We start from the raw sequence: 17,236 nt of genomic DNA on the forward strand, positions 1-17,236 counted from the left end.
TGCTTCGAACTAATCCACCAGTTGCTCGATAAATATCATGGACAGACACACAAATCTGAGATCCCTTGGATACCAAAAGAAGAAACTTCATTTTGATTGCAAAATAAAGAACATTATCCAGGGTTCCTTGGAGTAATGGGGACAAAGGAGATTTCCTAAAGATGCTGTGTAGTATGTCCTGCTAACTCATAATGAAAAAGACACACATAAGCTGCAAAGAATGTGCTGTGTACTGAGAAGTAACACACACCACAGAAATAGTAAGTTGTTTCAGTAACTGTGTGTATTCCAAGAAAATGGAAAGTAAAAATAGTAAAAAGGAAAAAATTGTTTTTAAACTCTGACAGCGGCAGTCCAAAGCTTGCATAAAAAATGAGGATAGGAAACCACTAAACCAAATTGTTCAGAAGGTGATGAGATTAAATAGAAAATGGCAAGCAGAAAGCCAGTGGATGCCGATTTTCAGATTTTTTTTTATGGAGGCATTAATTGCAGTTAAACCGACAGACCTGTCACAAAATGTGTTACACCAATATTTTTCTTGTTTAATTCTGCATCAAATATATGGGATTATTTGATTTTAAACTTCAGTAATTATTAGATATTTATGAGTGTAGTAAGAAATGTGAGGGTTTTGGTCATCTTCGCTAGAAAATCCTCACTTTAAAACTATTTGTCGTGAAACATATTTGCCTGATGTTTATGAAATTTTAATAGATTATAGGTTATAGATTGGGTAAATCTCAAGTCACAGAATTTTTCAATTGCAAAATAAACAGTTCTAATCATTTTTCTAAAACAATGTTTTCTCCTGGCAGAATAAACTTATAACAGAAAGTGTAGATAAGTTTTGAAGCTCTTTTTTGTGATTATCAGAACAGTAACCATTGTGACCATAATGTTTGGCACCGATTTTATAAGTATTATTATTGAAGAGTGGTTCTATGTATGCCGGCATGTGGACGCAGCCTGCAGCTGTCGTTGGGCTGAGTCAGCTGTGTGCTGGCCAGGTGCACAATATGGTTGGCCCCATAAGATGTTTGGCCCTTGCAGCTGCGAAAGAGCTAAGAAGTCTGACATATGATGTATTCGGGACCAAGATGTTGGTTAATAGGCATATAGTATATTTGGAGCAACATATGAGTTGTTTACAGTAGTACTTATCATTTGACTGATTTGGTATATCTAACAATATTGTTCTCTTTTGTGGCCATGTCCGCAGCTCGTGTCTAGTGGCTAGCATTGCTGCCTCTGGATCAGGGGGTCCTGGGTTCGATTCCCTGCCAGGTTGGGTATTTTCTCCACCTGGGTGTTTGTGTTGTCCTTGTCATTCCATCATCATTCATGAAAGTGGTGAGATTGGACTGGGTAAAGATTGGGAATTTGTACCGCACAGTTGAGTGCCCCGCAAACCAAACATTATCATAATCTCTTGTGGCGATGGGAAATTTCAAGGCAACACTATTAATTATTGCTAAGACATTTGGAGGAATAGTTTAAAGAAAACAGATCAACCTGTCATGAAATTAAGACATTTTATGATTGTAATTGATAATTTTTTTAAATTCCTAGCTGAATTAATGATTACATTTATATGCATACTGTTCTGATGGCAGACGTAATCATCTTCCTCTGCTGCTCTGAGCTTGCATAAGGCACTGTTTTGAACACCCAGAGAAGACAAGTATACCAGTCATAAAAATAATGCATGCAGAATGGAATTGTCTAACTCAAAAACATACATGCTGTCAAATTATTATAGGCTTCAGAGATTCTCAAGCTCACGAGATCTCAGTCACATTGTATACTCACAATGCTTCATGTGGTAGCCTATTTGCTGTTTGGCACTCATTCTGTCTTAGAACTGATGTCAAAGTCATATATCCCAGTCTGTATAGTTGGCCATACTGCAGCACTTCTACTGATATATCATTACAGCATTGTCACAGGTGATCATCCCTTTGTAAAATACAAAAGGATGTCTAGCATTTTAATGTCTTGTATTGTTCTAAGTTTCTGATGATAATTTCTCCCAGCTATATCTGAAAATGATGGTTTTCTGTTATGATGTCATTAGCTTTGAAATTAGTTGAAGTTTTCTGCAATTTATTTCATTACAGCATGGCAAGCTGTGTTTTCAGGTACCAATTAATAAAAAATCTGGAATAGCCAAATGCTTTGGCAAAAACACTCTATAGATTTAAGAACACTGAGCTCTTACATTGCTTCTCCAAACAACAGTTGTGAATCGTGCCTGTTTCTATCATTTTTCGTAAACATAGCGTTAGGAGCAATGAGGTGACACCGGACAAAGGACCAACTATGAGAAAACTTTCTTAGTTTCATGTTGTACCATATCTCTCTCTCTCTCTCTCTCTCTCTCTCTCTCTCTCTCTCTCTCTCTCTCTCTCTCTCTCTCCCTCCCTCTCCCTCCCCCTCCCTCTCTCTGTCTCTGTCTCTCTTTCTTGCTTCCATTTTAAAGCCTCTATTATTTATGTTCCTTAAATTTATTTCACAACAAGAAATTGTGTGTTAAGCAACAGCTCCATTCCATTTAAGTTTTTAAGTCATTCTCCATGTCATCCGAAGGTATGCTATATCAAATTGCAAATCTCAGCATTGGCATTTGTTCCTCAACTTCCGTTTCAGTTATTTTGCACCTGTCACTACCTCTGCACCACCCATCTTAAAACAAGGGATAAACTCCGTCTGTGTTGGTCAGTTTATATAACATAGGCCTGTATTTCTTGGCATTCTACTGTTTTATTGCTGATTCTTGTAACTCCTTATTGGTAACATGTTTTTACTGTTAAGCTATCCAAATTGTGTAAGTTTTTTAGCTGTGTAGCTACACTATCAATTATTGTGCCATATATAGACTGTCTATGGAGAACAAAAAATTGCCTTCCTTTTCCTTTTTCTAATCTGTGTTGCAGCATATCATTTACCTATTCCATTGTCATTTGCATACTGATAAGTCATTTGCACACAGTAAATGTGCTGTTACGGTTACTTTCATAGCTAGTAACAAGAACATATTACTGATAGTTCTGTCGATGCAGTAAAACATAGATATTAAAAAGCAAGGGAAACTAATAAGCATTAATGGGGATCAAAAAATTGCAAGGCCACAAGAAACATAAGACCAAAACACCTCCCAAACAAAAGTGTACTCAACCATTCTAATCCCAAGAAGGTTTGCCGTTCAGCTGTTTTGGAATTCCCGTCTCGGGTGGGCTGCTTGAATATGCATGTACAGAGCCTGATTGGCTAACTTTAATGCTAATTAACTCTGAAATGGCACACTGTATTGATTTAAAAAAAAAAAATTCTCAGCACTAACTACCTGGCAACACCCTTACATACTTTTCAGACTGTTCCTCACCACTGTCTAAACCAAATAAGGTGATAAAAACCTTAAACTATCTTAGTAAGTTCTATTGCAACTTTGTGTATATGATGCTGTGCAAAACAACTTGCACACAAAGGAGTTTCACATTTTTGACATTGTTTCATCGCATTCTTATTGTATTGGCCGTATCTTAGTTGTTTGCCAAATGGTACTGTCAGCTGATCTTCTATATCACAGTGTACATCACTGAGCATCCTTTTGTGTAAATATTTCAGTTTTTGCACTGGATGGGCAGGTAACTGTCTTGAGTTATACTTCTGAAGGTAGCAGTTTACCATATACATTGTGAAGCCAAGTAGATCCAGTGGTTTATCTTTGAACTACAGTGTTGTCTGTACCACAGCTAAACATTGTTTACTGATGTGTTTAGCAGAAAAGCAAGAAGCTGGTAGTACCATTGCTTTGTTCTGAAATTAATCCTATATTTTCTAACATTTTCATCAAGTTTGTCTGCTCTCCCTTGTAAGCGCTGTAGCTAACGACTGCAGCAGGTGTAATTAAGTCAGTAAAAACTCTCCCTTCTACTGTAGTGTTCAGATTTTCCAGTTGCTTCAATTCCACTTCTTCTTTTGAGACCATGGTAACAATACTGTTGTCTTGGTAGCGAATCTAGAGTCAGTTTAGATTTATTGTTAGTTACTTGATCATATGGTCCTCTTTTAGCTTTTTTTCTTTTCCAGGGTGTCTTGCTGAGGAGCACTCTCTATCCTGTTGGGACAAATTGTTTCAGTTCCAGTGCAGTGCTTTTCTTTCAGTGCGCCCAATAGTGCCATTGAAGTAAAAAAGTTATGAAAAAGAAATCTCATGTCTGTTCATTCTCAAATGGAAGCTCTGATAATGTAACTGACCCACCTACTTAGGTCTAGGTTTCCTGTTGCAGCACCCTGGGAAGGGCTAGACTTGAACTAGATACCCCAAGTCTAGTGCATAGACAGCAACCTTTGTAATTAAACCTTATTGGTTTACCTACCATACATTGCTTTGTATCACATCTACCATAACTAGAGGCACCTGTTTGTGGTGAAAATTTTTGCTCGATTTCGTCATTTTAAAAAAGTTATTTCGGTATATTTTTCACTATTTTTTTTTCCATTTCGTCAATAATTTAGCTAATTTTTTTTTCCAGTTTTCAGCAGTGAAAGTTAAAGGAAATACATTTATGGCACATTTGCAGCGAAAAATCTTTTATTTTGCATAAATTGAAAAAGCATAAAATTTATAGATCTTATTAAAACACAAATACCAAATCATGAAAGTTTGGAAAACATTTATCCTGTCCTAGTCTATGTACACAACACACAAGTCAGTCTGAGAAAGACAAGGATACCATGTCTTCCATATTACTGGGAGTCAGAGCTGTTCTCCTGTCAGACATTATATTGCAATATTTGGAATATGATCTCTCACCATCAACATTACTGTCTGGGCTCCACAAAGCCTTCACTGCAGCTTCCACAAAAAGTCCATACTCTGCTTTCAGGGAAAGAAGAATACCAATCACATCAACATCTTTACCTTCTCTACAAGAACTAACTACAAAATCCCTAAACAGTGTGTATGGTACAAGAAATTCTGATGTTGGAAGTTCTTGTAGAATGGAAATTTTCTTTATCAGCTGAGAGATCTCAGCACTGTCTAAATTTCCTTTTATTATGTTTCTCAGATCAAACAATTTACTTATAGAAGAAATGACAATTTTTCCTGTATCACACTCCATCAAGTGGTTCAGTTTTGTAAGACTTACTCTACCTACAGACTGGAAGAGTGGTGATAACTGTACTTGCATATGTTCTGGCAGTTTAAGAAGTTTTTCGGGGGTTGTATTGGGGGGGGGGGGGGGGGGGGGAGTATCCTCTAGTAACTTACAGCTCTTTGCAAGGTCACCAAACTTAGAGTGCAGAAGATGAGTTAATGGTATCTTGGAGCCCTCTAATGTCAGCAACAAATTGCAACATTTTGAGCAGTGCTCAACAAGAAAAATAGCTAGGCATTGAATTTTTTTTGCTTCAGCAGAAGTCAAAGCTTTAAAATAATTGACATCTACACTCTCATCTTCAACAGTTTCAACAAATTCTACTATATCACAGAGATATTCTCCAAGGTACTTGGCACTTTCAAACCATGAGTTCCATCTGGTGATGACAGGAATAGGGAAAAGTTTAGCTTTTGTGGGTACACCTACATATTTCTGAGCTAAGAACTGAATGTATGCATGCTTTCTCTTTCGGGTATTAAGGAAGATGTGTTTTGTCTGCAAAACACAATGGTTTAAATCACAAAGTTCCACAGCCCACACATTACCAACCACATTTAATTTATGAGCCCAGCATTGTGTGTGTACTAACCCTTCTGAAACTAAAACCCTAACTGCATTTATACACCTGCCCATATAACGGGCTTAATCTGAATTTATAGAAACTACATTTCTGTACTGAATTTCAAGTTTCTGTATTACACTCATAATTGCTTGCACACATTTTGTAGCATTTGCATTTGCAATAACTTTCACTCACCCGACGAATAATTTCTGAACTGCACAATCACCACAACTAAGTACTTTTATCGGAACCACGAACACACACTGTCCTTTTCTGTCTGTCATTTCATCACAAAGAATTGAAACTCTTCAGTCTTTCACTGCTCCTTTTAATCTTTCCTCCTCTTCTTTGATGATTCGAGGTATGTAACCTTCCCGTAGTCTTCCAGCTGAGGGTAAGTCTCTAGCACCTTAAAAATGTCAATAGAACTGCTATTAGAGTACTATGTAATGAATTAAATTACCACATTACCCAATTATAAGACTTTTTTTAAGAGGGTGCTCGAGGAAAAATTATTTTTAATGTAGGCCTATTCTGACCAACAAAAATTATTGGCTATCGAGATTACCAAATCTTTGCTGCGATTAGCAGATGGTAAATCAATTATTACACAAACCTGGTATGTATTTGTTCATCCATTCTCTCAGCTTTGGATGATCAACTTTTTCCTTAGGAATGCTAGCTTCAATGAAAGCTCGAGTAGTCGATAAAATGAATTCTTCTTTATCATTTTTCGCTCGTTTTGCCGCTGCAGTGACTTCTGTGAGCGTAGCTTGTCTTCTTATACCAGTAGTTGTTAGCGCCTCTCCTTGTTCTTCTTATGGGAAGAACTGTTATTAATGTGTTTCAGGCACGTGTCCTTCCTCTGCCACTCAATACGCACATTGCACTATTTGCACATAAGTATCTTCCTACTTTTGTCGAAAACATAAAATCCTTCTGACAAAAATTCCTTTTCTCAGTCAAAAACTGTCACTACCATATTACTCATCTGTAGCATGAAAACAAAACACAAAATACCACACTCAGTGCACCAGCAGTCCACAACGATTTCCAACACAATACTCAATACACCGCCAGAACATTGTAGAATGTCTTTGGAATGCCGGCCGAAGTGGCCGTGTGGTTAAAGGCGCTGCAGTCTGGAACCGCGAGACCACTATGGTCGCAGGTTCGAATCCTGCCTCGGGCATGGATGTTTGTGATGTCCTTAGGTTAGTTATGTTTAACTACTTCTAAGTTCTAGGGGACTAATGACCTCAGCAGTTGAGTCCCATAGTGCTCAGAGCCATTTGAACCATTTTTTGTCTTTGGAATACTCATCATATTATATATATCGAAATGGTGTACAATCGATACCCAGATTGAATTACCATAACTCCAATCGAATTTCCACAGTTAAGTTCAAATCACAAGATTTTGCAAAGTTTCGTCAATTATTTCGTGATTTTTTTGAGGTTGATTTATACATACAGCCCCTGATTACCCATGGTAGTCAGATGACAACTCAGTTGATGAGTGTGAAAGTAATGTAAAACATTCAAGTGGCACATAACTAAAATGTTGTAGAAGCTAAAGTTACAAAATACTGTGATAGAGAAATTGTTAGCCAAGAGGTAAATATTACACTATGCTATGAACTGAAGAGCCTGGTTATGAAATATGTTTATCTGTAACTATAAAAATATGATTTATGGTCTGTAGAAAGTTGGTGTTTTGCATTAAGATAGGGCCTAAGAAGTAATGGTCCACCATGTTTAATGTCCGATACCATCAGCCTCAGTAATCTTTCCACTCCAGGTTGTTCTACATCACGCACTATTCCTCATACCAGCAGAAGAAAGAAGTTTTGTGTTTTCAGCAAAATGTGTGAAAGTTCATGAAAATTTTGTACTTTACGAAAAACAGGTGCCTCTAACCATAACACAGAATCATGGCTTCATCAGTAGATAGTAGCTTTTGATTATTGAAAGCACTTAGCTATCTATCATTCAAGAGTTTCCAACAATGTCTCACTTTTAAAAATCTGTCATCTTTGGATAAGCTGTTGTAATCATGAGCATGCAAATCTTCCCCTTGACATTGCTTTTGGCACAGCTAGATTATGTCAATGCTTGCTCGTTTCACTATACATTCTCTATCTTGGTAGATGGTTGTAACCTATCAAAAGAAATATGGCCAATAATTCTCTTCTTTCTACACTTGACACATTGATTGTTTATTGCCCCATGCTGATGAGCATAAGTATTTGTCTAATTAGCTAGCATGTACACAATGATGTCATCATAAAACAGTTCAAATAACTGTACTGGTGACATTTCTTCAGCCAAAAATTCTGGAAGCATTCGTGTTTTTATTTGTACTTCATTCATATCACTCTGAGTACACTTCCTATCAGCCTTCTTTCTTCTGCTGGTATGAGGAATAGTGCATGATGTAGAATAACCTGGAGTGGAAAGATTACTGAGGCTGATGGTATCGGACATTAAACATGGTGGACCATTACTTCTTAGGCCCTATCTTAATGCAAAACACCAACTTTCTACAGACCATAAATCATATTTTTATAGTTACAGATAAACATATTTCATAACCAGGCTCTTCAGTTCATAGCATAGTGTAATATTTACCTCTTGGCTAACAATTTCTCTATCACAGTATTTTGTAACTTTAGCTTCTACAACATTTTAGTTATGTGCCACTTGAATGTTTTACATTACTTTCACACTCATCAACTGAGTTGTCATCTGACTACCATGGGTAATCAGTGGCTGTATGTATAAATCAACCTCCAAAAAATCAGAATATTTTTCCAATAAGACTATAATTTCATCAGCAGTCAACCTAAAACCAAGTGCATACAGTTATTTCAATTCCCGCATTCAGTCTCACTGTTCCAAAAATATAACACCCAGCTGTAGTGCATTATAACCAATTGTGAGAACTAATTATGAACAAATAGCACATATCCCCTAACATTCATGTATTGATAAAACATATTTAGAAACTATATCATTGCTGTATAGTGTCAAATATGACAAAAATTACTTACCCTTTCTTTGAAGTCATTTTTCCATAAACAACAATTAATATACATCAACAGTTGTCATCTGCATATGTTCTCACCAGAAATGTCAGTTTTGTGGAAAAGCTTAGAGCATATAGAAGGCAACCATGTTAACAAACTTAACATAAAACAAAATCCGTATGCACAAGGAAAAAGATATTAATTTTTGTTCCAAAAATGAAGCAGTGGGATTAAATGGGGAAAAACTATAAATAAAACTCAAACTAAGTATATTATGTACTGTAATTCAAACGATCTAAATGCTTACTGCTCAGACAGCAGAAGTAAAGAAACTACGCCATCAGGCTTCTTCATAATATGATGAACCTCATCGTGACTGCATCTCTGTGCTGAACCCTCAATCCCAGAATTGCTTATACATCCAACCACCTCAGTTATTTATTGTACACATTCAAGTCTCTGTCTTTCCCTACTAATTTTGTCACCTAGTACCATAGAATCCTATCATTTTGTTCCTTCTTCTAGTTAGTGTTGTGCAACTATCTGTTTTCTTTGATTCTGTGGAGAACCACCTCATTTTTGATATCACTCCACTTAATTTTTAGCATCCTTTTGTAACACCACACATCAAACACAAATTTAGCTTCTTTCTTAGTTTTCCTACAATCCTTGATTGTCTGCCATGCAATGCTGTGCCTATATCTACATTCATAACTATTTCTTTCTCAAAATAAGGCCTATGTTTGAAACTAGAATGCTTCTTGTAATAAGAAATGCCAGTCTTCTGCCACCCTTGCTTCAATCATCATGAATTATTTTGCTTCCAACACAACAATAGTCTAGTACATGGTCCCTAATATTTGTAAGTTTGTTACTAATCATGTTTCTGCAGCTTCTGAATACATCAGTCTTCCTTTGGTTTACTGTGTCTTATTCTGTTCTCAACAGATTGTGCATCCCATTCCACACACCATGTAATACTTACCACTTTCACCAGTCTGATGCCCTTTAATCCTGAATTTCAAACCTACTGCTGAACTTTGCTTTTATATGCTTCTTTGCTAATTTGATAAACAAGTTGAACAGTAAAGGAGAAAGAGTACATCTCTATCTTACCCTGTTTTTAATCTGAACACTTCTCTTTTGATCTTCCATTCTCACTGTTCTCTCCTTGTTCTTGTACATAGTGAATACATTCTAAAAAAGGAATTATCCAAATCGTGTGGAAATGGGTAGATGCGATGTAAATGTACAGACAAACAAATGATTTCAGTTTCATGAAAATTGTGTGACAAAATAAAGGGAAAGAGCTTCCCAAATTGAGCAAGTGAATAATGTGTTGGTTCACCTTTGGCATCTATGCAAGCAGTTATTTGGCTTGACATTGATTGATAGAGTTGTTGGATGTTCTCCTGAGGGATACATGCTGAATTCTGTCCAGTTGGCATGTTAGACCATCAAAATCCCAAGCTGGCTGGAGGGCCCTGCCCATAATGCTCCAAACATTCTGATTTGGGGAGAGACATGGCAACCTTGTTGGCCAAGGTAGAGTTTGGCAGGCAGCATGACAAGTAGTAGGAACTCTTGTCATGTGCGGATGAACATCTTGCTGAAATGTAAGACCAGGAGGGCCTGCAGTGAGGCCAACAACACAAGATGTAGAATATTGTTGATGTCCTGCCTTAAGATGTGGCCTAACACCTGAACTCTTCATTTAGTCAAGTTTTGTCATAAATTTCTTTTCTCCCCAGTTCGATTGAGGACCTGCTCAATCTTTTCTTCTGTAGCACCACATACCAGTAGCTTCTATTCTGATCTTGTCTGAACTGCTTACTGTCTACGTACCTTCCATACAAGGCTACACTCAAGACAGGTATTTTCAGAAAAGACTTCCTAACATTTAAGTTTATATGTTAATAAATGCCTCTTTTTCAGAAATGCTTGCTGTACCCAGTCTTTTTTTTTTTTTAATATCCTTTCTACTTTGACCCTCATCGTTACTATACTGCCCAAATAGCAAAGCTCGTGTACTGCTTTTAGTGTCTTGTTTCCTAACCTAATTCCCTCAAGATTGCCTGATTTAATTTGACAACATTCCTTTGCCTTTGTTTTACTTGATGTTCATCTGATAACCTCTTCTCAAGACACTATCCATTGCTTTAAGCTGCTCTTCCAAGTCCTTCACCGCATCTGACAGAATTACAACATCACTGACAAACCGCAAACTTCTTATTTCTTCTCCCTGAAATTACTTCCCTCTTGAAATTTCTTCTTGGTTTCTTTCACTGCTTTCTTAGTGTACAGAGTGATTGATGCTGAGGGAGGCTACAATCCTGTCTCACTTCATTATCAGCTACTGCTTCTCTTTCATGCCCTTTGACTCTGTATAAGTGCAGGCTTGTTTCTTTACAAGGTGTAAATAACCTTCCATACCTTGTATATTATCCATGCTACGTTTGAAATATCGTAGAGCGTGTTCCAGTCAACACTGTCAAAAAATTTCTCTAAATTTATGAATGCTATAAACATCAGGTTCCCTTCCTTCAACCTGTCTTCTACGATAAGTATTGCCTTGCTGAACACATTTCTGAGGAACCCAAAATGATCTTCCCCCAAGGTGGCTTCAACCAGTTCCGCCATTCTTCTGAAAATAATTAGTGTAAATATTTTACAGCCAACCTTTAATGAACTAATACTTTGGTAATATTCATACCTGTAAGAACCTGCTTTCTTTGGAATTAGATTTAATAAATTTTTATGGTAGTCCTAGGGTATTTAGTGTGTATCTGTTGCACACCAGATGGAAAATTTTTGTCATTGCTCTGGTATCGCACACTGTGGAATCTGAATCCACACCAGACGATATGGACGTCGAAGACCCCTAGACGTCTCTGCATCGTCGCACCGTAAGCTGTGGTGGCGCGCGCCTCATGGAATGCATTTAGTGTGAGGGTGCCACAGTGGAACACGTGGTCCCCGACCGTGGATTTAAGCACCTGCCTCTCGCTCAGCCAGTAAGTCTAACCTTACGTATGTCTCTGGACATACTGTCTTGCCTTAGACAGCGTATTTACTTTCGTGTTTTGTTTATGATTGGACATGGTTGTCTAGTTAGATTTTCTTGGGACTCTGTTGTTCCGTTCTTGATGTCATCGTAAGGTCCTTCGTTGGTCTTGTCCGTCTTCTCCCGTTTGTGTTGTTGTTCACGGGCCACTCCGTGGGTCCCGCTGCACTTTCCGTCGCGTCAACCCTGCGACCGGAACGGTCACAGTTACAACATTTCGGTGACGAGGATGGGATGAAATGATGATGATTAGGACAACACAACACCCAGTCTCTGAGCGGAGAAAATCTCCGTCCCAGCCAGAAATCAAACCCGGCCCCTTAGGATTGACATTATGTTGCACTGTCCACTCAGCTACTGGGGGCGGATGGCTCAACGTCTCCATCGCTGGGTGTTGTTTTTATGAAATTACACTTACACCATCCGGTATAAGCCCACCACCCACCATGCTAATGCGGATGCTTTGTCACGTTTCCCAGCAGGCCCCGATCCTGCCTTTGACCAACAGGATGTCCTTTGCTTTCACATTGATTCCACCCACTGGGATGCCCTGGACAGTCTGCCTCACATGGCCGCTCACATTTCTGCGGTTACCCACTGTGACCCTATCTTGGAGCAGGTTCTCTACTACGTGGTCCATGGGTGCCCCCCCCCCCCCCCCCCCTATGTTACTCGTCGGATGCAGTCTGATTTCAGCCTCTTGCACAACCTGTCCCACAGGCTCTCCATGGTCAATGATGTCCTTGTGTTGATGTGTTGGCCATGGAGTCGGATTGTTACATCGCAGGCACTGGGGTATGTCCCGTGTGAAAGTTTTGGCTCACCAGCACATGTATTGGCCCGGCATCGATGACGATATTGACCGCCTGGTCTGTGAGTGCACCGTGTGTGTGCGTCACCAGGCAAGCCCCCCTCAGTAGTTTGCACCCTGGCCTGTGCCTCGCCGGCTCTGGGATCGCATCCATATCGATTTTGCGGGCCCGTTTTTGGGGTCCATGTGGTTACTTATCATTGATGCCTACTCCAAATACCCAAATGTCATCCGCATGGCATCCACTACCATGGAGGCTACACTCACGGCCCTGGCCAGGTTCTTGTCATTGAGGGCCTGCCACACATGTTGGTCTCCGATAATGGCCCCCAATTCACGGTGTCCTCCTTCCACAACTTCCGTCAGGCCAACGGTACCAAACATATCCGTGGCCCCCCTTTCCATCCTTCGTCTAATGGTGTGGCGGAGAGGCTTGTACGCACTTTTAAACAACAGTTGACAAAAGCGATCGACTCATCTCCAACCGCGTCGGGCCTCACCCTGTTTTTGAGCACCTATCTCACTACGCCAATTGACGGATGCAGTCCAGCAGATCTTCTTGATGGGCGACAGCTGCGGGCCCCGCTCCATTTGCTGATGCCACCTCCCGCCCGCCACCACTCCCGGCCCTCATAGCGTTATGCCTCCGGCACGGCCATGTGGGCCCGCGAGTACAGGCACAAGGCAGGTTGGATGCCCACCATGGTCACCGCAGCCCATGGGCAGCATGTGATGTCAGTACAGACGTCGAAAGAGTTGGAGTGCCGCCATCATCATCAGCTCTGCCCACGTGCTCCTGCGGGACTCATGCTGCCACCTCATCCCCTACCACCTTCAGGTACAGACGTGCTCCTTGAGTCGCTGCCCCGGCCACCGTCTCCCTGCAGACCTGCCACTGGCTCTCCTTGGCCCCAGGTGGATCGGCAGCTCCTTCCCCTGCTTGGACTCTGGGTCGGCTGTCATGGATACATCAGGTGTCCCTTCCTCCACCTCAACGGCGGCTGCGGAGCCCAGCTCTTCTTCCCACTGCCGCCCACCTCGGCACTGTCCAGGACATTTCCGCCCCTACATGCAAGTTTCAGGGCGGAGGGATCTGGTACCACACGTGGAATTTGAATCCGATATGGACGTCGAAGACCCCTAGACGTCTCTGCACCATTGCGCCGTAAGCTGTGGCGGCGTGCGCCTCCTGGCATGCATTCAGTGTGAGGGCGCCACAGTGGAACACGTGGTCCCAGCAGCCAATAGCGGCGCCCCCAATCATCGATTTAAGCACCTGCTCCTCGCTCAGGCAGTCAGTCTAATCTTGTGTACGTCTCTGGACATAAGGCCTCGCCTTAGACAGTGTATTTACTTTCATGTTCTGTTTACGAGTGGACTTGGTTGTCTAGTTAGGTTTTCTTGTGATTATGTTGTTTCGTTCTTGTTGTCGTCGTAAGGTTCTTCGTTGGTTGTGTCTGTCCTCTCCTGTTTGTGTTGTTGTTTGCGGGCTGCTCCGTGGGTCCTGCTGTGCTTTCTGTCACATGAACCCAGCGACCGTTCCAGTCGCAGTTACAACAATTGCTGTACCTCCCAACGATCTCAATAATTCTGAGGGGATATTGTGTACCCAGGGGCATAATTTTCACTTGGGTCTTTCAGTCCTGTGTCAAATTCTTCTTATAGTATTACATCTCCCACTCATCCTCATCTACTTTCTCTTCTCTTTCTATAATATTCATTGACACTCATTTCTCTTTTATATCCGTTCTATTCATTACTTCCACTGTTCAGCTTTCCCAGCTTAGTATTAGGTTGCAATCTCAGCTCTTGATGTTCAGAGAGCTGTTCATCTTTTCTCCAAAGGTCTCTTCAATTTTCTTGTTTGCAGCATCTCTCTCTCTCCTAGTTACACATGCTTCTACGTTCTTGAATTTCTGTTCCAGCTATTCTGCTCTGATATTTCACGCTACCTATCAGTCTCATCCTTTACATGCCTATCTTTTCTTTTGTTTGCTTTATTTCCTGTATTTTTATATTTGCTTCTTTCGGCAATTAGATTAATTATCTATGGAGTTATCAATGGATTTCTACTGGGCTTTGCCTTTTTGCCTATTTTACCCTCTCTGCTTTCATTATTTCATCTATCAGGGCTATCCATTTGTCTCCTTTTGTGTTCCTAACCCATTTCAGTCGGTCATTACATAATGCTCCCTTTGAAACTCTCAACAATAGCTAGTTCTTTCAGCTTATCCAGGTCCTATCTTCTTAATATCCTACTTTTACGCAGTTTTCATCTGCTGTTCATAAACAAAAAAATACTCTGAGTCCACATCTGCCCCTGTCAGCATTGCAGAGTTTAAAATCTGCTCTATAAATATCTCTCTCTTCATTATTTAATCAGTCTGAAATCTCCCAGTGCCTCAAGGTCTCTTCCATATTTATAACCTTCTTTCATGAGTCTTAAACCAAGTGTTAGTGATGATTAACTTACGTTCTGTACAAAATTCTACTAGACAGGTTACTCTTTCATTCCATTCCCCTATCCATTTTCTCCCTTGATTTTTCTTTCCCTTCCTTCTCCTGCTATTTTTCCTTCTCTTCCTTTTCCTACTATTAATTCCAGTCTCTTGTCTCCATCCTGTGCCTTCTTCTTGTCAATGTTTTTCCATATATTTCCTTTCTTGCTGACTCTGCAGAGAACCACATCATTCCATACCTTATCAGTCCATCTAATTTTCAACATTCGTCTGTACCACCATGTCCCAAATGCTTCAATCCTCTTCTGTTCCAGTTTTACCACAGTCCATGTTTCACCACCATATAATCTGTGCACCAAACATACATTTCAGAAATTTCTTCCTCAAATTGAGGCCTATGGTAGATCACAGTAGACTGCTCTTGGCCAGGAATGCCATTTTTGCTAGTGTTTATGTCCTCCTTGCTTTGTCCATCATGGATTACTTTGCAGGCTACGTGGAAGAATTACATAACTTCTTGTACTTCATGATCTCATCATACATTCTTTTAATCTCTTTAACTATGGAGCTAGTTGTCATATAAACTTATCTACTGTGTTTGCTGTGATGTGGTTTCACTAAGTGGTTTGTAGTAGCTTACCTGCAGTCCTATTTTTTGATTCATTATTAGGGCCACTGCCATGTTGCCTCCATTGGATTTTATGTTTATAACCTTACTCACCTGGCTAGAGCTCCTGATCTTCCTTCCATCACACTTCACTAATTTCCAGTATATCTAACTTCAACCTAGCCATTTTTCTTTGTAAATTATCTAGCCAATATACCCATTTAGAGACCTAATGTTGCATCCTCTCACCCATAGAATGTCAGTTATGTTTTTCCTGATGACGATATCTTCTTTCAGCCATTCAAAGTACCGTTATGGCAAGGACTTGTTGGTTAGTGTTAAAAGGGCAGATCAGCCGGTCATCCAGACTGTTACCCCTGTAACTACTGAAAAGGCAGCTGCCCTCTTCAGGGCCTACTTATTTGTTTGGCCCCTCTACAGTACTGCTTCATTAGTGTGTCCCATGACATAAGGGAAATTTTTTTTGTGAATTTAAATGTGCATATCCTGTATTTTTTCTGTTTGATCTTAATAACCCATACCAAATACTGTTTTGATTAAATTATGGTAAGACAAACCAATTTGATGCCAAACATGAGATATGAAAATTTGTATTGAGTGAGTATGGAAGTATTTTGGAACTTGATGTTTGTTTGGCAAATAAAATGCCAGTATACCCCAATTGTGTTTATATACTCTTTAACACACAAAAAACATCATTATTTAAATTTTCTTTCCGAAGTTTGCTTTCTACAGTCACCTTAAATCTTTCAATGTTCTTTTATGCAGCATAACAAATATTGCTTTTGTTCCTCCTCAACTGAGATTATATCGTGAAAGTCCTGCAGTAACTTGCCCACACTTTCAGTTGTATCATTCACTGCCCTCATCATTGAACTCTTCTTTCTGGGTTGTTAAAATGAAGCATTATTTGACCATAAGGCAGGATGATCATGGAGTAAATTGTCATCAATTTTAAATTAACCGAACGGTGAATTGCTTCTGCCTGAAATGAAGTCACAGATGTTTTTTCTCTCTAATTAAAAAGAGAACGGGAGGTAACAAAATTGTGATGTAAGCAGAAAACTAAAGAAACAGCTTCTGAATTTATTTATTTAACAAACCATACAATGGACTGCAAAGTTCTCCTTTGATGGGCTGTAACCTTTACTGTGAGCTGATAACTTATCTTTCATTAAATTTTCAACCATTTTTACTCTAGTTTCTAGACCCACATCATTGTCAAAAAGTGACTAGACAGAAACTTTGTCAGTCAAATTACATAAATGTTGGTTTATATTCTGTAAAGCAGCATTTGAGAGCCATTTATCAAGTTTTTTGTAAGCCTGTGTACTGACTTCAAAAAGCACAAATCTTGGTGGGGTACTTTATTGCCAAATAACATTGGAGCCAGGGCTTGACACAGGATATCACTATAACAGGCATATTTTCAACAGTGCTGCCTTATCCTTGCTCGTAATTTTGAATTGAGCACAAAGTAATGGTATTTTTAGGGAATAAATAGCCCTCGCCATCC

General features: G+C 39.6%; 1 protein-coding gene across 3 annotated transcripts in view; it reads left to right on the forward strand.

Annotated features, from left to right (window-relative positions):
- Positions 1 to 17,236, forward strand: part of LOC124788123 (selenocysteine lyase-like) — a 164,784-nt gene that overhangs the window by 100,654 nt on the left and 46,894 nt on the right. The window lies entirely within an intron of this gene.

Source organism: Schistocerca piceifrons, chromosome 3 (assembly GCF_021461385.2).
Source record: "Schistocerca piceifrons isolate TAMUIC-IGC-003096 chromosome 3, iqSchPice1.1, whole genome shotgun sequence".
Taxonomy (NCBI): domain Eukaryota; kingdom Metazoa; phylum Arthropoda; class Insecta; order Orthoptera; family Acrididae; genus Schistocerca; species Schistocerca piceifrons.